At 38.8% G+C, this 23,076-nt stretch overlaps 1 pseudogene; it reads left to right on the top strand.

The window, feature by feature from the left end:
• Positions 1-3,160: 3,160 nt before the first annotated feature.
• Positions 3,161-3,688, top strand: LOC118636311 (annotated as a pseudogene).
• Positions 3,689-23,076: the final 19,388 nt, after the last annotated feature.

Genomic DNA, 23,076 nt, shown 5'->3' with positions numbered 1-23,076 from the left:
TCATGGGTGATTTAAATGACAGAGAATTTAAGATTGCAGTTATGAAGAAGCTTAACAGGATACAAGAGAACTCAGAAAGGCAGTTTAATGAGCTCAGGAATAACATTAATTAACAAAAGTAGTACTTTATCAAAGAGGTTGAAACTATAAAAAAGAACCAAACAAAAATTATGCAGATGGGGAACTTAATATATAGGATGAGGAATGCATTAGAAAGCATTGGAAATAGAGCAGACCAAATGGCAAGTAAGTTTGAAGACACTGAACTGTAGAAAGGACCAAGGAAGAAGAAAAGAGACATATAAGAGTTAAAAGAAAAAAAGAATTATGTGATAACTATCTGACTCCAAGAAAGAGCAACATAAGGATAATAGGTATTCCAGAAGAAGAGAGAGAGAAGGGAACAGACAGCTTCCTTGAAGAAATAATTGATGAAAACATCTCAAAACCTATGAAGAGAACTGTACTTAAGAAGAGAGGAAGCTGAAATGAGGCAAGATGGCTGAAGCCTAAGGAAGTTCCCTAGGCATACTCCAAACACAGAACCTGACCTGAGTCTCAACTGTAGAGCATTCAACTTGAAAAACCACCTGAAAATAGCTGACTGGAAATATTGTGAACAAGGATGCGGTGGAGAGGAGGAGACTGTGAACTCCTGCAGCTGCCCAGCACAGCTTGGAAGACGGAGGGAAGGTGCAGAGGAACAGCTTCTGTCCTCTGGGAAAGGGGGGACTCAGCCCCACAGAGATCCCCAAACCAGAGCAACAGAGAAGAAAAGGGGAGCCCATGTAGTGCCCAGGAAAAGAGGCCCATTCCTCCCCACCTCCAGCGAAGAGGAGGCACCCCTCCCCCACCCGTGGACCAGCACTGAGCTGAAGATTGGCACCCCAGCAGCAGTGCCTGACCTGCTGGGGAATCTACATCTGGCCAGGAGGGAGCCTGGGCAGAAGCCCCGCCCAGCACAAGCTGGCCCATGCGGAAAGATTAAAGAGCCAAGGAGGGCATTTTTTTCTATTATTTTCTTTACCCTTTTTTTTTTTCCTATTCTCCCCTGCTTCCGGTGGTGAATAGGGGGTACCAGCAACCCAGGTAGAACTGAGGCATTGGAAAGAGAGGAAGAGACTGCCTGCCTCTCTTGCGAGATACAGGCAGCACCCCCAACACAAATCTATGTAAACCACCCAGACTGGACCTGAAACCCTGCAGAACCCAGTGCCTGTGGGGGAAGGGAAAGCATCCCAGAACAAATACATACTACTGGCTAGCCCAGAAAGCAACCCAGCCTCTGGGCTAGGGAAGCCCAGCCCATAAGACTACCTGAGACCATTCCCTGCAGGATTTCAGCCAGGAGGCCAAGGACCAGGCCCAGGCAAGGATTCACATTGACCTACACCAGAGAACTGCCCAAGAAGACAGGAACCTACACCCAAGGGGTCAGATCCAACAACAGCAGAGCAAAATCCAGTGAACTTCATAAAGAGCAGATCCAAGTGTTTTTCTGTGTGGTGTGGTGGTGGTGGTTGTTTTGGTGTGTGGCTTTTTTTTAAGTTTTATTTTTAATTCAATGTTTTTCTCTTCCTTTCTTTTCCCATTTTTTACTTTCCTCTTCTATATTTCATTCAATTTAGCATTACTACCTTCTAAAATTATTATTATTGTTTCAGTCATTATTTTCTACTTTTTATTTTTTATTCTTACCCTATCTGTGGTCTCTTTGCTCTTATATTCTTTTTTGTGTGTTTTTACCCTCTCCAAACCCTTTTGGTTTCATGCCTTCTAGTATTCTTTTTGTGTGCATGTGTGTGTGTTTTCTTGTTGTTTGCCTTTTAAGCTTGTCTTGAGGTGGGTCCTTCTATCATTGTTGATGCTGATACTTGTTCAAGGTGCTCTTTGGTTTGGTCTGCTTTTGCTGTGCTTTCTTTACTTTCATATTTTTTCTCTCCCTCTTTTAATTCATTCATTCTCACACATACTAATATTGTAGTGTGTGTGTGTGTGTGTGTGTGCAAGTGTGCGCACGCGCGAGCATGTATGTTTTTCATGTGTTTGACTTTTAATCTTTTTGTTGAACCTGGGTCTTGTATCATTGTTGAAGCTGATGTTTTTGTTTGTTTTTTCAGGTTCTTTTTTTATTTGGTTAGTTTGTGCATTATCTCCTCTCCCTTTTTTTCAAATCTATTTATTTTTTACATTTACAATAAAATTTTAATTTTATACTATGCAAAAACTGTGATGCAATGTCAACCTTTGATACATATTACAATACTATATTGTATATTTATGTCTAAAGTTTAAGATTTATTTTTTTATTCTTGAAACTATTACAGATGCCCCACACACACTTCCCCCCCCCCCAATTGACTCCCTCCTCCCCATTCCCACCCCCTTCTTATTTACAAAAGTTAAGATCAGGAAACAGCCCTAGTGCCCATCAGTAGATGAGTGGATAAAAAAGCTGTGGTACATATACACAATGGAATACTATGCAGCTATAAGAAAGAAAGATCTCTTACCCTTTGGAATGATATGGAAGGAACTGGAGAGTACTATGCTGAGTATAATAAGCCAGTCAGAGAAAGACAAGTACCACATGCTCTCATTTATTTAAGGAATATAATGTACAAAATAAGCTTTCTATAAAAATAGATGCAGAGACATGGAAGTAGGAAACAGAATGGCAAACCTCAGAGAGAAGTGGGGTGGAGGGTTGCCTTCTTTACTTTTTTTTTCTTTCTTCTTCTTCTAATTATTTTAGTCTTGCACTTCCTACTGTTCTTTGCATGTGTATGTTTTTGTTTTGTTTTGTTTTGTTTATCTGTGTGTCTTTTTTTTTTTTTATCCTCACCTGAGGATAAAAGTTTAGAGCCAGATGAGGCATGTTGAGCCACATAGGGAGATCAGTGTATATCAAGATGAACTCCAAAAGACCCACACCTAGACACATCATAATTAAAATTGTAAATGTTAGCAGTGCCCTTGGTGTCCCCAGATCTGTCTCCTGCTTCAACAGTGTTTGGATGGAATAGACTCAGGGACACCCCCTCTTCCAGCCTCTACCTACCTTCCAACCTCTTTTCCAATCACCACCTTCAGAACTGCCTCAGCCTCTAAGACCAGCCAACACCGTTTTCTGATATTAACTCCTTATTGTGGAACAACCATGAGCTCCCAAATTTGTCAGAATTATTCCACTGAGGTGGAGGCTGGAGTCAACCACCTGGCCAACCTGCATCTGTGGGTCTCCTACAATTAATTCTATCTGGGCTTCTAGTTCAACCATGACAATGTGGCTCTGGAGGGCATGGGCCACTTCTTCCATGAATTGGTGGAGAAGAAGTGTGAGGATGCTTAGTATCTCTTAAAGCTGCAAAACCAGATTGGTGGCTGTGTTCTATTTCAGGACACAGTGAAGCCTTCCCGTAATGAATGGGGCAAAACTCAGGATGCCATGGAAGCCGCCACAGCCTTGGATAAGAACCTGAACCAAGCCCTTTTGGATCTGCATGCCCTGGCTTCTACCCATGCAGACCCTCATCTCTGTGACTTCCTAGAGAACCACTTCCTGGAAGACAAGGCGAAACTCATCAAGAACATGTGCAACCACCTCACTAACCTCCACAGGCTGGCTAGCCCTCAAGCTGGGCTGGGTGAGTATCTCTTTGAAAGGCTCACCCTCAAGCATGACTAGAAACCTTTGGAGCCCAGAGGCCTTTGAGGGGCCCCGTTGCATTCCTCTGGTGTCTGGCTTTTGCCTGAGCCTCTCCCTGAAACCATTAGCCATTCTTTTAACTACCCTGGAGCCCTCTCCCATGCATTGGACCAAATGGAAACAATAAAGCTTTTTGCAATGAAATAAATAAATAAATAATAGAATAAAATGGCAATGTTAAACACAATGAAAGAATCTTAAAGGCAGCAAGAGAGGGACACAAAGTTAGCTACAAGGGAGCTCCCATTAGACTTTCAGCTGATTTCTCAATAGAAACACTTCAGGCAAGAAGGGAGTGGCAGGAATTATATAAAGTAATGAAAAACAAGGGTCTGAATTGAAGACTATCCAGCAAGGTTATCATTCAAAATTGAGGGTGAAATAAAGCTTTTCAGATAAAAAAAAAAAAAAAATGGCTAAAGGAAATAACTACAACCAAACCAGCACTGTGAGAAATGCTAAAGGGCCTGTTGTAAGAAGAAGAAGAAATAGAGAGAGAAAGGGGAACACAGGCATAAAGAATTAAGATGGCAACAAAGAAGTACTTATCAACAATAACCTTAAATGTGAATGGCTTAAATGCTCCAAACAAAGGACATAGGGTAGCTGATTAGATATTAAAACACAATCCATATATACGCTATCTACAAGAGACCCACCTCAGAACAAGACTCACACAGGCAGAAAGTGAAGGGATGAAAAAACTTTTCCATGCAAATGGAAATGATAAAAAGCTGGTATAGCAATACTTATATCTGATAAGATAGAATTCAAAACAAGGGCCGTAAAAAGAGACAAAGAAGGACACTATATAATATTAAAAGGATCCGTCCAACAAGAGGACATAACTCTGGTAGACATATATGCACCAAATATAGGAGCAACAAAATATATTTTAAAACTTCTGGAGGGCGTCAAGGGATAAATTGACAGCAATAAAAGCATAATAAGGGATTATTATACCTCACTGACACCACTGGATAAACCTTCTGGACAAAAAATTAACAAGGATAGAGAGAACCTAAATGACAAACTAGATCAGCAGATTTAATTGATGTGTACAGAATAATTTCATCCCAAACTGCAGAAAATACATTCTTCTCAAGTGCACATGGGACATTCTTAATGACAGACCACACATGTGAACACAAAACTAAGTCTCTATAAGTTCAAGAATACTGAAATCATATCAGAATCATCTCAGGGACAACAAGAAGATGGCGGCAGGCAGGACCAGAGGGAGGGTGAGTGTGTGAAAGAGTGAGCTAGTGTGTGAGAGAGTGTTAGTGGATGTGAAGGTGGACAACCAAACCCGTGCAGTGCAGAGACACAGAGCAGAAGGTTCCTGTGCTGTGGACAGGAGCAGACAGCTACCTTGGTAAGCAGCCCTTCAGGGCACTTCTCCCTGTGCCTTGGGGAGGCCCCACCATTTTGGAAGATTCCTAGTATTCCCTGGGAGGATGCAGTGAGAGCTGCTAGGGCCCAGCAAACTGAGCCCACCATCACACCTGGCACCATCTGACCAGTGGACACTCTGTGTCAGCACAGACCAGTGCACAGTAGTGGAGCTCCCAAGGTGCTGGTCCCAAAAGCCTCAGACAGCCTGGAACCCAGCACCATCCCCCACAGTAGCAGCCCGATCAGAGTCAAGATATACCCCTAGCAACAGAGGCTGGGGAGCAGACATCCATGCCCAGGCAACAGAAGCACAGACCAGCAGCTGAGACCCATCCCCAAAAACTACAGCAATAGCTGAGCGGGAGTTGAGCCCCACAGGGCAGCAGCACTCCCCAGCTGCCAGCAGTGGGACCTGGGGCTCCACAGAGGCCTGTGAAGTCCACTAGTTCACAAGTGCAGTGGGTAGCCAGAGCCCAAGACAGACTGGTGCGATTTAGCTGTCCGCCCCCTGGAAATGCAGGGTGCAGGGGCACCAGAGAGGCCTGTGCGACCCAGCAGAGACTGTGTGATCCAGTTACCCACAGGACCTGTGGGGTGCTGAAGCACCATAGAGGCCTGTGTGACAGAGCAGAAACTGTCCAATCTAGTTACCAGTGGGACCTGTGGGGTGATGAAACACCAGAGAGGCCTGTGCAACCCAGAAGAAACTGTGCCATCCAAATATCTGTAGGACCTGCGGGGTGCTGAAGCATGAGAGAGGCCCGTGCAACCCAGCAACCCATAACATAGGCATAGAGCCTGGTCTCCAAAGGGACTGTGCAATCCAGTTACCCTCAGGACCTACAAGGTGCTGAAGCACCAGAGAGGCCTGTGCGACCCAGCTGAGCACAAGATAGGCTTAGAGGATGTGAACATGAAGGTGGAGTAAATAGAAGCTACGCAGACGATCTCCCAGGACCAAACGGGAATTACAACTAAAATAAAGACAATCCTCAGAAAAAAGCAACAGAAAAGCAGTAGGACAGGACTATATAACCCAGGACACTGGTAGGATCTGCGGAGGAGCAAGAGGGTGGTGGGCTGGGAGCCCATGGACAGCAGCAGACTTAGCTGTGAGCAGCGCCCTTGGGGAATAAAGACCAAGCCAGCTCCATAGTGCAGAGAGCCAGGACAGAGCACTAAAATAGCCACAGCCACTCACCTGGGGGCTATAGCACAGGGAAGGCAGACTGGGCTGGAACTCTGTGGGGACACCTGGGATTTGGAGGGCACTCAGAGTTTATGCTGAGTTGCAGCCACAAAGGATGGTTGCCAGTGTGCTCCTTCCCTGAGCTGTGGGGAAAGCAGCACTCCCCACCCCCTTGAACTCAGCATTTCCCAGATGACGAAAAAAAAAATGCAAATTGGGGCTCATTAACCACCAGCATCTATCCCACCCACTGTAAATCCTCTTATGCAGAACACCAGGGCTACATTCCAAGGCACTGAGTAACTGAGACTACTAGCCACTAGAAAAAACCTAGAGGATAACAGAACTTTCCTGGGTTTGCAAATCTTCCCAAGAGAGTATGACTTGACAGTGGTGTTTAACATGGGCCCACCCAGGCTCATCCAAACCCAGTAGAGGGAGCCACAAACAGCACAATACCAAAAACCACAGGGAAAATTTGGCAGACTACAAAACCCACTGAGATAGTCAAAATGGTGAAACAAAGAAACAAATCTCAAACAAAAGAACATGAGATTTCTATAGAAGATGAGATAAATGAAATGCACCTAAGCAAATTATCAGAGGTAGAGTTCAGAGCCATGATCTTGAGAAAGCTCAACAGCATGAGTAAGGACATCAGCACCATGAGTAAAGATAAAGAAATATTGAAAACCAAGTGGAAATCGAGAATGACATAGCAGAAATAAAGAACACATGGAAAGGAATAATCAGCAGAGTAGAGGAAGCTGAGGACCGGGTCAATAAATCAGAAGACAGGGTAGAAAAAATCAACCAATCAGAAAGCCAAAAGGAAAAAAACAATTAAAAACAGGAAGACAGTGTAAGAGAATGTGAGACAACTGGAAACGTAATAGCATTCACATCATAGGAGTCCTCGAAGAGGAAGAAAATGGGCAAGGGTTAGAGAATATATTTGAAGAAATAGTGACAGAAAACTTCCCTAATTTGGTGAAGGAAGAAGGCATTCAAGTTCAAGAAGTAAAGAGAGCCCCAAGTAAGAAGACCCCAAACAGGCCCACACAAAAACACATAGTGATTAAAATGCCAAAAATTAAAGACAAACAGAGAATCCTAAAGGCAGCAAGAAATAAGCGACAGGTTACCTACAAAGGAACCCCCATTAGGCTCCCAGCTGACTTCTAAACAGAAACACTACAGGCCAGAAAGGAGTGGCATGAAGTAATCCAGGTCATGAAAAACAAGGATCTGAACCCAAGACTACTCTATCCAGCAAGGCTATCATTCAAAATAGAAGGTCAAATAAAGAGCTTTCCGACAAAAAAAAAAAAAAAATAGCTAAAGGAATACATTAACACTAAGGCAGCACTGCAAGATATGCTAAAAGTAGAAGAAATAGGAAGAAAAATAGAACCACCCTAAACAAAAATGGCAATAAATAAGTGCATATCAATTATCACCTTAAATATGAATGGTTTGAATGCTCCGATGAAAAGACACAGAGTAGCTGACTAGATAAGAAAGCATGACTCACATATATGTTGTTTACAAGAAACCCCCCTCACAACAAAAGGTTGAAAGTGAAGAGATGGAAAAAATATTTCAAGCAAATGGGAAGGAAAAAAAAGCTGGGGTAGCCATACTCATATCTAATAAAGTAGACTTCAAAATGAAGACCATAACTAGAGACAAAGAAGGCCACTACATAATATTGAAAGGATCTACCCAACAGGAAGATATAACCTTGGTAAACATATATACACCTAATATAGGAGCACCAACATATATTAAAAATCTTTTGGAGGACATCAAAGGAGAAATCAGCAGCAATACAATCATAGCAGGGGACTTCAATACCCCGCTGACATCACTAGATAGATCTTCTAGACAAAAAATTAACAGAAAAACACAGACTCTAAATGAAGTGCTAGATCAAGTGGATTTAATAAATATCTACAGAGAAGATAGTCAAAATGGTGAAACAAAGAAACAAATCTCAAACAAAAGAACATGAGATTTCTATAGAAGATGAGAAAGTAGAGAATTCACATTCTTTTCAAGTGCACATGGGACGTTCTCAAAGATAGACCACATGTTAGGACACAAACTCAGTCTCTACAAGTTCAAGAGATTGAAATCATATCAAGCATCTTCTCAGATCACAATGGCATGCAACTAGAAATCAATTACAACAAGAACATGCAAAGATATTTGAAAAAATGGAAGTTATATAGCATGTTATTGAACAATGAATGGATTAACATAGAGATCAAGGAAGAAATTTAAAATTTCCTGGAAACCAATAAAAATGAACACACAACACAAAATCTATGGCGTGCAGCGAAAGCAGTTCTGAGAGGGAAGTTCATAGCACTACAGGCCTACCTCAACAAGCAAGAAAAACTTCTAATAGACTATCTAACCTCACAACTTAAAGAACTAGAAAGCAAACAAAAATGAAACCTCAGAACAAGTAGAAGGAAGAAAATAGTAAAGATCAGAGCAAAAATAAATGACATGGAGACCAAAAAAACAATTCAAAGGATCAATGAAACAAAGAGCTGGTTATTTGAAAAGATAAACAAGATAGATAGACCCTCAGCTAGACTCACCAAGAAACAAAGAGAGAGAACCCAAATACACAAAATCAGAAATGAAAGAGGAGAAATAATAACTGACACGACAGAAATACAAAGGATTCTTAACAAATATTATGAACAATTATACGGCAACAAATTCGACAATCTAAGCAAAATGGACAAATTTCTAGAAATACGTAGTCTCCCAAAACTGAACTGGGAATAGATAAAAAACTTGAACAGACCAATAACAACTAAGGAAATTGAAGATGTAATCAAGACTCTCCCAGCAAACTAAAGCCCAGGCCAAGACGGCTTCACATGGGAATTTTACAGAACATTCAAAGAAGAACTAATACCCATTCTCCTCAAACTATTTCAAAAAACTCAAGAAGAAGGAAGACTTCCAAACTCGTTTTATGAGGCCAGCATAATTCTAATTCCAAAACCAGATAAAGACACTACAAAGAACGAAATACACAGTCCAATATCCCTGATGAATATAGATGCCAAAATCCTGAACAAAATATTAGCAAATCAAATCCAGCAATACATCAAAAAATTATCCAGTATTATCAAGTGGAATTCATCCCAGGGATGCAAAGCTGGTACAATATTTGCCAATCAATTAATGTGATACACCACATAAACAAAATGAAAGATAAATATCATATGATCATATCAATAGACACTGAAAAAGCATTTGACAAAATCCAGCACCCATATCTGATACAAATGCTCAGCAATCTGGGAATAGAGGTATCATATCGCAACATAATAAAGGCCATATATAAAAGACCTACAGTCAATATCATACTCAATGGGCAAAAATGAATAGCATTTCCCTTAAGAACAGGAACAAGACAAGGATGCCAACTTTCACCACTCTTATTTAACATTGTACTGGAAGTCTTAGCCACAGCAATCAGACAGGTGTGAGGTGATACCTCATTGACTAATAGACATATGCAGAAATGCTCAACATCACTAATCATCAGAGAGATGCAAATTAAAACAACAATGAGGTATCACCTCACACCTGTCAGAATGGCCGCCATCAACAAATCATCAAACAACAAGTGTTGGCGAGGGTGTGGAGAAAAGGGGACTCTAATACACTGCTGGTGGGAATGCAGACTGGTGCAGCCACTATGGAAAACAATATGGTGTTACCTCAAAAAATTAGAAATTGAACTGCCATTTGACCCAGGAATCCCATTTCTAGGAATATACCCTAAGAAGCCTGAAACACCAATCAGAAAGAATATATATACCCCCATGTCTGTAGCAGCACTATTTACAATAGCTGAAATCTGGAAACAGCCCAAATGTCCATCTGTAGATGAATGGGTAAAAAAGCAGTGGTACATATACACAATGGAGTACTATGCAGCTGTAAGAAAGTAAGATCTCTTATCCTTTGAGATGACATGGAGGCACCTGTAAAGTATTATCCTAAGTGAAACAAGCCAAACAGAGAAATACAAGTATCATATGATATCACTTATCTGTGGAATATAATGGACATAACAGTCTTAGGAATAGAGTATTCCCAGATACATGGACGTGGGGTACAGACTGACAATCCCCAGAAGAGAGGTAGTGGGGGAGAGGTAAACCACAGAACTTATATGCATGTATGCATGTATGACATGGACAACAAAGCTGGGGACAGAGCTGGGGGTGAGAGGGAAATCATTGGGGGGAATAGGAGAAACATTGGTAACAAAAATTAATTAATTAATTAATTAAAATAAATAAATAAAACTGAGAGCCCAGAAAGAAACCCACACGTATGCGTGCAACTAATTTCCAACGAAAAGTAAAAAATATACAATGGGGAATGGAAAGTCTCAATAAATAATATTGGATAAACTCAAACAAGATGAACCTAAACAGGCCCACACCAAGACACATCATAATTAAAATGCTAAAGGTTAAAGACAGAGAATCTTAAAAGCAACAAGAGAAAAGCAGTTAGTTACCTGCAAGGGAGCTCCCATAAGGTTATCAGCTGATTTCTCAACAAAAACTTTGCAGCCAAAAGGGATTGTTATGTAATATTCAAAGTGATGAAAAGCAAAGACCTACAACCAAAATAACTCTACCCAGTAAAACTAGTATTCAGAATTGAAGGACAGGTAAAGAGCTTCCCAGACAAGAAAAAACTAAAGGACTTCATTATCACCAAACCAGTATTACAAGAAATGTTATATGTACATCTTCTTTATCCAATCATCCATGGAAAAACACTTTGATTGTTCCCATATCTTGGCCATCATGAATAATGCTGCAATGAACCTAGGGGTATATATATCATTGTGAATAAATGTTTTCAAATTTTCTCTTGGGTATCCAGAAGAGAGATTATTAGGTCATATGGTAACTCTATTTTTAATTTTTTGAGGAGGCTCTATACTGCTTTCCGTAGTGGCTGTACCACTTTACATTATGATCAGAAGTGAGTAAGGGTTCTATTTTCTTCACAACCTCCCTAATACATGTTATTACTTGTCTTGTTGATAATAGCCATTCTAATAGGTGTGAGGTGGTATCTCATTGTAGTTTTGATTTGCATTTTTCTAACAGCTAGTGAAGTGTTGTACATATATATAATGGAATACTACTTAACCATGAGAAAACATGAAACAATTCCATTCACTACATCATGAATTGATGTTGAGAATATCATGCTAAGCAAAATAAGACAGAAACCAAGAACCATATAATTTAACTTTTATGTAGGATATAAAACTGAAAGCAATAAATGAACAAACAAGAAAAACAAACAAAAATGCATAGACACAGACAACAGTATGGTGGTTACCAGAGGGAAGGAAGGTGATGTGGTTGTAAAGGGTAAATGGTGTCAAATATATAGTGACAGAAGAAGATTTGATTTTAGGTGTTGAGCACAGTATGCAATATACAGATGCTGTATCATAGAATTGTACACTTAAAACTTATATAATTTTATTAACCAATGCGCCCTCAATAAATTTAATAACAAAAATTTAAGGATTTTCTTTAAAAAGAAGAATAAAAAAGATTTTAAAATATGACTAATAAAATGACAATAAATTCACATCTATCAACAATTACTTTAAATGCAAATTGATTAAATGTTCTGTTCAAAAGACATGGATAGCCCTGGCCAGTTTGGCTCAATGGTAGAGCCTCAGCCCATGGACCAAAGAGTTGCGGGTTCAATTCTAGTCAAAATAACATACCTCGGTTGCAGTTTGGTCCCAGCCCTGTTCAGGGTTGTGCAGAAGTCAACCAATCAATGTGTCTCTCTCACATATCTCTCTCTCTCTCTCTCTCTCTCTCTCTCTCTCTCTCTCTTCCACTCTCTCTGGATATTAAAAATGGAAAAATATCCTTGGGTGAGGATTTTTTTTAAAAAGACATGGAAGAGTAAGCAAGACTCTTACATATACGTTTTCCAAGAGATTCATTTCAGATCAAAAGACACACACAGACTAAAAGTAAACAGATGGAAACAGTTATTTCATGAAAATGAAAACAAACAAATAAAAAAAAAGCTGGGGTAGCAATATTTTTTTTCTTCATTGAATTTGAGAGAGAGAGAAAGGTAGAGAGAGATAAAAAACATTGATGAGAGAGAACAGCAATTGGCCGCCTCCTGCATGCCCCCCACTTGGGATTTGGCCCACAACCAGGGCATGTGCTCTGACCAGAAATCAAATGGGCAACCTCTTGGTGCCTGGGTCGATGCTCAACCACTGAGCCACACCAGCCAGGCTGGAGTAGCAATATTTATACCAGACAAAATACACTTTAAAACGAAAGTCTAACAAGAGACAAAGAAGGACCTAGAAATTCCACTTCTGGGAATTTATCCAAAAAACCCTAAAATACTACATTGAAAGGATACACACATCTATATGTTCATTGCAGCATTGCTTACAATAGACAAAATGTGGAAGCAACCTGTGTCCATCAATAGATGAATATATAAAGCAGAAGGGATGCATCTATATAGTGGAATATTACTCAGCCATAAAAAGAATGAAATCTTGCATCTGCAACAACATGGATTGACCTAGAGGGTAGTGTGCTGAGGGAAATAAACCAGACAGAGAATGCAAAAATACCATATGATTTCATGTTTATGTGGAATCTAAAAAAAAAACAAACAAATAAATTAACAAGCAGAACATAAACAGACTGTAGATACAGAGAACATTATGATGACTTCCAGATGGGAGGGGGTTTGGATGAAGGTGAAGGGATTAATAAGTACAAATTGATACATACAGAATAACCATGGGGATGGAAAGTACAAGATAGAGAATATAATCAATAGTATTGTAATAATTATGTATTATGTCATATGGGTACTAGATTTATCAGGGTGATCACTTCATAAGTTTTATAAATGTCTAATCACTGGGTTGTACACTTGAAACTAATATAATATTTTATGTCAATTTTAATAAAAAATTAAAAATACTTTTTGAAAGGTAATTTAGTGAGGTATCATTTTCTGTAATTCTCCCTCCTCCTATCATTTATAACTCATGTGGTTTATTTATTCAGCTTCTTTTACCTCTTGATTGACTTTAATATTATGATATTGATATTTATAACATGGAGATCAGTGACAGGGGTTTAATATAGTAAACAGAAGTTGGTCTTTCACAAAAAAAATGGGTGAAAATAAAAATGGGTCATCAAATGTGATAGTGAAAAAGTGAGAATGTTTATGATATTTTGTGAAAACAATGGTTCAGATAGGCTCAATATAGGTGTTTCACCAGAGATAATATTGAGCAACACTTTTTGGTTTAGATGCTGATAGTAAAGAGGGACTTTAGAATGCCAGACCAAGTTTAAACGTTATACAAAATGTATTAAAGACTTATTGAAAGTTTTTGAGCAGAGGATGATTGAAAGGAGCAGTGTTTAGGGGGAAAACATTTCATGGATGCAAGAATACATAGACTGGTTGAGAAAGAGAAGATATGGATGGTTGGAGAAATTAGGGGGGATATTGCAATGGCACAGGCAAACAGCAACAAGGAACTGAATTAGTGTGGAGTCAGTGGGTCTGAATTAGAAGGGAAAGATAAAAACTTTATGACAAAAAAAGTTTTAATAGGACTTGTGGGCTGAGGCTTACACATTTCTGAATATACTCATAAAGATTGGTGCTCCCTCACATCTGAGGCCCATAAAATAATTCCTGATATCTCAGTTAATATGAATATGCTACCGGACAGTCTGCTAGAAGAAACCCTTCTTGCTCAAGAAAGGTCAGTTTTTGCTTTATTAAGACTCTTAACTGACTGGATGAGGGCTACCCCCATTATGGAGGGTAATAAGCTTTACTTAATATCCACTGATCTAATTGTAAGTCTCATCCCAAAAACATATGAACAGAAATGTTCAGAATAATGTTTGAGCAAATATCTGGGCACCATGGACTGCCAAATTGACACACAAAAATTAACCAGCACAGATGGATAAAGATATATTCAAGAAATCAGATCAGTTTTTTGTTTTTTTTTTTAGAATGATAGCTAGATCTCAACCATACAACAAATCAACCCTAGTGATGATCTGCTCTTATTAGCAGTGTGAACTTAGGCAAGTCACAGTTCCTACTTTATCTCTGTGTAAAATCATCTCAATATTCCTTACAGAGTGGGTATGGAACTGTTATAAGATCCTATAAAATTTCATATTCACCAAGTATTCTAAATGTTCCTATTTGTTCTGAAAGGAAAGTTAGCTTTCAAGACGTTATTCAACGATATTGGATGTGCAGAAAAAATAATAGACAACACAGAACGTGTTAATCTTTCCTTTGGGCCTAAGTAAGATCCAATCTAGTTCTTGGCCCTCAGTGACTCAGTCTTCTTGTTTTGTAGTGACACATCTCCTGGTTTGAAGTAAAGCTAACAGAGGGGCCAGGCCAGGGTTGAAGAGGAGAAAGGTAAGTTCTGTGGTTTCCTACAGTTGATACAGAAGGTCTGTGAATGAAGACAGTAATGAATATCTGTGGTTTAGAACACCAGCAAGCCTGCATCTGACAACTTCAGAAGCCAAGAAGTGATACTTTTGATCAGCTTTTCTTGATACTGCAAAGGTCACTGAGGATGGAGGTCTGTGTTTTGTCCCACACTGCGCAAGTCCATAGGAGTGTGATGTTCTATCTAAGTCCATGTACAGACTTCAGATCACTCACTTTTTATTTTAGCTCAACTTTCAGCACATTTACGGATGACACTTCCGCCCAAAGGTTTCTACCTTTTCTCTTGCCTCAGACATGTCACATAATCACTGAACCAAAATAATTTGCCTTCTGACATTTAGAATCACCTGAAATTGCCCCAAGAAACTATAATCTTTTAAGTCAATGAGAAGCAATTTTGTCCAGATGTTAACTGTCTCCACAAATAGAAACTAGTTTATTAAGAGCTAAGGTTCCAAAGGCAACTTGCTCTGCTCCTATCCCCCAACTCATGTGAATGCAGTCTTTTCCAAAGAATAGCAAACCAGCCTTGCAGCACCCGATGCAACATTTAATTTGAGGTGGGTGAAAAGAGTCTCCATTTTTTTTTTATATTTTTAATTGATTTTTACAGAGAGAGGAAGGGAGAGGGAGAGAAAAACATCAATGTGGCAGTGAAACATTGATGCACTGCCTCCTGCAGACCCCTACCAGTGATTGAGCCTGGAACCCAGACCAAGAATCGAACCAGCAACCTTTCAGTGCACGAGACAATGCCCAACCGACTGGGCCACACAACCCAGGATAAAAGAGTCTCAATTTTAAAACTGGCTGTCACACTTCCTGAAATTCCACCATTGGAGCTCATTGCTTTGGATTAAGGCACTGTTATATTTACAAGGTTTTTAGGTAACAAATTTTTACCCTTTATTTTCTCTGGTATTCTTCATATTTTGCTTCATGGACTCCTTTTTTGAAAACTTTTTGTTGTATTTGTTGGGGTGACACTGGTTATAAAAATTATATAGGTTTCAGTTACACAATTCTACAACACATTATCTGTACACTGTATTTCCCAGCTGTTAAATGATGCTGTTCATCTTTTCATGTTCCTGTTGGACACTTGACGTCTTCTTTGGAAAATGGTCTATTCAGTTTCTTTGCCCATTTTTTTAAAACATTAAAAAAAATTTTTTTCTGCCCTGGCCGGTTTAACTCAGCAGTTAGAGCGTCAGCCAGTGGACGAGAGAGTCCTGGGTTCAGTTCCCGCCAAGGACACGTACCTTCATTGCAGTTTGTGCCTGGTCCTGGTTGGGGTCGTGCAGGGGGCAACCAGTCAATGTGTCTGTTTCACATCGATGTTTCTCTTTCTCTCCTCCTTCCTCTCTCTCTCCTGCTCTATCTGAAAATAAATGCAAAAATGTCCTCAGGTGAGGATTAAAAAAAAATTTTTTTTTCCTTTATTGATTTTAGAGAGAGACAGAGGGAGAGAGAGATAGAAACATCATGAGAGAGAACATCGATTGGCTGCCTCCAGCATGCCTCCCCACTCTGTGGATTGGGTCCACAACCTGGGCATGTGCTCTGACCAGGAATCAAACCAGCGACTTCCTGGTGCTTGGGTCATGTTCAACCACTGAGCCACAGCAGCTGGGCTCTTTGCCCATTTTTAATCAGATTCATTGTTTCTTTTTTTTTTTTTTTTGCTTTTATTGAGTTGTATTATTCTCTATATATTTTAGATATTAAACTGTTATCAGATATATGATTTGCAAATATTTTCTCTCAATATGTATGTTGCTTTTTCTTTTTAACCATTTCTGTTTCTGTGCAGAAGCTTTCTAGTTTGATATATTCGCACTTATTTATTTTTTCCTTTGTTGTTTGCATTTTTCTTCTCATATCCAAACAAAATTGTTGCCAAGTGCATTTTTACCACAAGATATAACATTATACAACTTTATACAATGACAAGAAGCATTTTTTTATAATTTCTTCTAGAAGACGTCTGGTTTTAGCTCTTATATTTAAGTCTACAATTCATTTTGAGTTAATTTATGCGAGTGGGCAAAATAGAGATCCAATTTAATTTTACTGCATGTGGATATTCAGTCTTCTCAACACCATTTATTAAAGAGACTATCTTTTCCCATGATTATTCTTGGATCCCTTGTCAAATAGTTGATTGCATGTGTAGGGGTATATTTCTGGACTCTCAATTCAGTTCCATTGGTATTGATGTATATTTTTATGCTGGTATAATACTATTTTGATTACTATAGCTTTGTAGTATGATTTTAAGTCAGGAAGTGTAGTATCTGAAGCTTTGTTATTCTTTCTCAGGATTGCTTCAGCTATTCAGTTTTTTGTGATTTCATCCACATTTTAGAATTTTTTTTCTAGTTCTGTGAAAGATATTATTGAAATTTTGATAGGGATTGTATTGACTCTATTGGTAGCTGTGGTTAATATAGACATTTTAATAATATTTATTATTCCAAACAATTAACACAAGGTATCATTCCATTTACTTGAGTCTTTTTATTTATTTATTTCATCAGTGTCTTTTGTTTGTTTTCTTGTCTTATAGGTAATTTTTAATTAAATTTATTGGAGTGACATTGATTCACAAAACCATATAGGTTTCAAATGTACAATGCAACAAAACCTCAACTGACAGCTGTCAGTTCCATGTATCCATGCTTCTGTTTCTATTTTGTTCATCAGCTTATTTTGTTCATTAGATTCCACATATAAGTGAGATCATGTCTTTCTCTGACTGGCTTATTTCACTTAGCATAATAATTTCCAGCTCTATCCATGCTGTCACAAAAGATAAGATTTCCTTCTATTTTACAGCTGAGAAGTATTCCAGAGTGTAAATGTACCACAGCTTTTTTATCCACTCATCTACTTGAGCTGTTTCCAGATTGTGACTATTGTAAATAATGCTGCAATATGCCCTGGCCAGTTTGGCTCAGTGGTTAGATAGTCGGCCTGCAGACCAGAGTCCTGGGTTTGGTTCCTGGTAAGGGCATGTACCTCGGTTGCAGTTTGTCCTCACCCAAGTTGGAGTCGTGTGGGTGGCAACAACTCAAAGTGTCTCTCTCACATAGAAGTTTCTTTCCCTCTCTCCCTCCCACTCTATCTGAAGATTAAAAAAGCAAAAATGTCTTCGGGTGAGGATAAAAAATAAAATAAAATAATGCTGCAATAAACACGGGGTTGCATATATTCATTCGAATTAGGGTTTCAGGTTTCATCAATGTCTTATAGTTCTCAGTGTATAGATATTTCATCTTTTAGGTTATATCTAATATACTTATTTTATTGTTTTGATGTTGTGCACAGGATTGTCTTTGTTTTTGTTTTTATTCTAGTGTATAAAAATACGACTGATTTCTGTGTGATTTTTTATCCTTCAACTTTACTGAATTGTGTATTTAGTAACACATTATAGTAGCTATGGTTATTTTTGATATTCTTGTCTTTAACCTTAATACTATAGTTAAGTGGTTAACCTACCATCATATTTAAATATTAGAGTTTTCTGACACTGTATATTTTCTTAAGTTTTTATGTTACTAGTTAATGTCTTTTTATTTCAGTTTGAATAATTCTTTTTAGCATTTTCTATAAGGCAGGTCTAGTGGTGATAAATTTCCTCAGATTTTACTCATCTGTGTAAGTTTTTATTTCTCCTTTATTATTGAATAATAACTTTGCCAGAGAGAGTATTCTTGGTTGGCAATTTTCTTCTGTCAGCATTTGAAATATCATCCCACTTTCTCCTGACCCATGATTTTTCTACTGAGAAATTGGCTGATAAACTAATGGGTTTTTGTTTGTTTTATTTGTTTTTTGTTTTGTTGTTGTTGTTGTTTTGGTAAGTTACAATTGTCTTTTCTCTTGCTGACTTTAAGATTCACTCTTTTTTTTTTTTTTTCATCCTCACCCGAGGACATTTTTCCATTTTTTTGTACAGATGAAGTGGGAGGGAGAGAGAAAGAGAGAGACAGAGAGGAAGGGAGAGAGAGAGAGAAACATCGGCGTGAAAGGGACACATCGAGTGGCTGCCACCCGCACAACCAACCAGGGCCGGGGACAAACTGCAACCGAGGTACATGCCCTTAGCGGGAACCAAACCCGGGTCTCTCCAGACCGCAGGCCGATGCTCTAACCGCTGAGCCAAACCGGCCAGGGCAGATTCACTCTTTATCATTGATTTTTGACCATTAAAAAAATAATGTGTCTTGAAGAAGGTTAATTTTGATTAATTGAATGGAGTGATCTATTAGCTTCATGAACTTGGATGTTCAAATCTCTGCCCAGGTTTGGGAAGTTTTCAGCCTTTATTTATTTAAATAAGCTTTCTACCTTCTTCTCTTTCTCTTCTTCTGGAACTCTAATGATTTTTGTATGGGTTTCTCATAAATCACATAGGCCCTTTTCATTTCTCTTTATTCATCTTTCTTTTTTTCTCCACAGATTGTTATTTTTAAGTTATTATCCTCTATCTCACTAATTCTTTCTTCTATTTGGTCTACTTTTCTGTTGATGTTCTCTGTTGCATTTTTTATTTTATCCATTGAAGTTTTCTGCTCCAGAATTTCTCTTTAATTCTTTTTATGATTTCTATCCCTTTGTTAAATTTTTCATTTAGCTCATGTACTTTTTCCTGATTCCATTGAATTGTCTTTCTGTTTTCCTGTAGCTCACTGGGTCTCTATAAAACAAGTAGTTTGTTTTTTGGGTTTTTGTTTGTTTTGTTTTGTTTTGTTTTGTTTCAGAAAATTAGAGATCTCCACATGCTTGGGTGCAATTACTGAAGATTATTGTAATCTTTTGTTGGTGTCATGTTTCATTGAGTGTTCATGTTTCTTGGAGCTTTGCATTGTTGTTTTTACATTAGAATTAGCAGTTTCTTCCTCCAGTTTTTACTAATTACCTTCCGTGTAAAAACACATTTTGTCAATCCTGCTATAGATTCTGAGGCTTTCTCAGGCTTTGTATGTATCTTGCTTCCTCTTGTGGCAGAATTATTAAGCTTGTTTGTCTTCCCTTGATCCTACAATGACCCAGGCCATCTGCTGATATTTTCTCTTTTGTTTTCCTGAAGGTGGCACTGTAGTTCAAGTTTGTTATTTCTCTTTCATGCACACTGTAGCCTGCTCTCTGTGCATAACTTCTGATTGGTAGAGTTCTCTCTCATCACAGATGATCAGTACATGCACAGGGAGCCAGCTGGAGAATGGGGGGATATGTGGGTTTGGCACATGTTGCACTAATCTTGCCTGTATGTTTGTGTGTGTGGGGGGGTGTCCATTGGTAAGATTTTCCCCCAAGGGGCTCAGAGGCAGGCTTCTTTATGGAGTCCAGAATGCTGTCAACAAGAACCATGTCCTTGTAATGCCCTCTGGGAATCTTTTATGCCATTCTCCTAATCTGCTCCTTCTTCCCTCTCATGAAACTTTCACTTAAATGTGCTTGATGCTGAAAGAGAGTGATTAATCTTTCTCAGTGTCCCACACAACTGGGGAAGCTGGAAATTCACTTACTGATTCTGCTTTTTTCATGCTGGTGAAATTACAGGCTGTCTAGTTTAGTTCAAAACTCTACCACCTTAGGGGAGGGATGATGCTGGCAAAGGCAAGCAATAACCCACTCCAATGCATGCAATCTAATTTTTATTGTTCCAATGGAGTGCTAGAAAATTTTCTCTGGAAACCTGGGCATCCACAAAGGATTTCTCATGTGTAGATGACCACCCAAGTCAGTGTTTGGGAGGTATTCCTAGACTGTGGCTAAGAGGAGCCAGAACAACTTCATAGTCTCTTGTAGGTTTCACACCTGTTACTAAAGTCTGTTTCCCTATTACCCAATGCACCAGTGGGCAAGACTTCTTCAGGTTCCTTAGTGTTCCCGTGAATCTCATAGAGGTACTTCTGTTTGTGGATGGATACTGAAAATTTTGTTGAATAGGGGACAGATAATAAGAATGTCTTATGACACCATAATTCTGACATCATTCCTTTCTTTCTCTTTTTCTCTTTCTTTCTTTCTTTTACCTCTTCCTCTCTCTCTCTCCAACTGGTACCACTGCACCAATCATGTGTCTCAAAATGTATGCAAGAAATCTCTACTTAGAAGCCCAGTTAACAATTCTAATAGAAATCAGTATTCTTTTTCCCAGCTGCAAAGAATCTACAGTCACATATTCTAATTCTGTCCACATATATTTAACCTTTTTTCTAGTCCTCAAGTTTAAAAAATTCTGACTCCATTTTTTTTATCTTCATCTTCTGTCATCAACATGCCAGAACCCATATTTTCTTGTCTGCTCTTATAAAATGCCTTTTTGTTTTGTTTTTTACTCTCTGCATTTATTTCCTCTTTAGTTCCCTATTTTTTTTTTCCCTTTATAATCCCATACCTGAAATGTTAGTAGCAGCCTTTTGCTGTCCTCCCTCACCTCAGCTGTTGGCTTCTCCTATTATTTTAAACATTAATCAATGTTTGACTTTTGGGGTAAAATTAGCTTTCTCTAGGTCACTCCTTTACTCAGGTGTCTATAATGAGTTCTTATCACCTATTATATCAAGTACCAACTCCTTTGCCTGCCTTTCCAAAACTTCCTCACCTATCTAACCATTTCTCCAATGCTATGGAGTTATACTGCTGCTCTTTCTCATACTCAACCTCATCTCATTGAGGTTGATATATTTCATGCCTATTTTCTTTAACTCTTTGGTTGCATTGTTTTTCCAACCAGAATATCCACTGTCTTCCCCTATAACTATTTTGATACTTCTCATATTTAAGGAAACATACTAAGTCCTACATATTCTGTACATACATTTTTGCCCTCAATCTCTCTCTCTCTCTCGTACTATTTTGTGTACAGTACATTTGCCTATGATTCACGCTTGGCTCTGTTTCTGACTCAGGATTCTAAGGGAAGTGCCTGTCAAATACTCATTGACTCATATCTGTGAGCACCTACCACAGAGCCTGGGACACAAAAAGTGTTCAAGAAATATTTATTACATAAATTGAAAAGCTCTTAGTACAGAGCTGAGTACATAGTTTTTCACTGTTAAAGACTTAGACACTTATTGACAAATTTCTGATAAGACACTAAAGAAATACCAACTCATCAAAGCCAAGTTTTTTTTAATCTTATACAGATTATTTATTTTATACAGATTATTACAGATGTCCCCCCCTTTTTCCCCTTTTGACCCCCTCCTCCTCCTCGCATCCACCCCCTCCTGCCTTCACCACACTATTGTCTGTGTCCATTGGTTATGCATATACACACATAAGTTCTTTGGTTTCTATCTCCCCCCTCTCCCCAATCCCTCTTCCCTCTGAGGGTTGTCAATATGTTCCCTACTTCCATGTCTCTGGATCTGTATGTCTTTTTTAAGAAGTGTTTATTCAGGTCCTCTGCCCATTTTTTAACTGCATTGTTTGTCTTCCTTTTGTTGAGCTGTATGAGTACTTTATATATTTTGGATATTAACCCCTTATCCAATGTATCATTGGCAAATATGTTATCCCAACGAGTGGGTTCCCTTTTCATTCTGATGCTTGTTTCTTTTGCCATCCAGAAGCTTTTTAGTTTGACATAGTCTCATTTATTTTTTTCCTTTGTTTCTCTTGCCCTAGGTGATGTATCAGTGAAAATTCTGTTATGTGTGGTGTCTGAGATTTTGCTACTTACATATCCTTCTAGGATTTTTATGACTTCATGACTTACATTTCAGTATGGGAAGCCCTGTATGATGAGGTTCGTCAGTTCGGCGAGGCCTGTGGGAAGACTCATCTCAATACCATCTTAGAAACGAGAGAACTTGGATCTCTTATGAATGTCTATAAAGCCAATATGATAGCAATGATGGCAGGATCAGATTTTATTAAGACTTCTCCTGGAAAAGAAACAGTAAATGCCACCTTACCAGTAGCTATAGTAATGCTACACACCATTAGAGATTACTTTTAGAAAACTGGAAACAAGGTAGGCTTTAAGCCAGCAGGAGGCATCTGCAGTGCGAAGGATTCCCTCGCTTGGCTCTCTCTCGTCAAGGAGGAGCTTAGAGACAAGTGGCTGAAGCTGGACCTGTTTCGGATAGGCGCCCGCACTCTGCTTTCGGACATCGAGAAGTAGATTTATCATCACGTGACTGGGAGATATGCAGTTTATCACGACCGTCCGATG

This window comes from Molossus molossus, unplaced genomic scaffold (assembly GCF_014108415.1).
Source record: "Molossus molossus isolate mMolMol1 unplaced genomic scaffold, mMolMol1.p scaffold_m16_p_2, whole genome shotgun sequence".
Lineage (NCBI taxonomy): Eukaryota > Metazoa > Chordata > Mammalia > Chiroptera > Molossidae > Molossus > Molossus molossus.
Note: the sequence above shows the minus strand (reverse complement) of the source record. Positions and strands in the feature narration are given on the sequence as shown.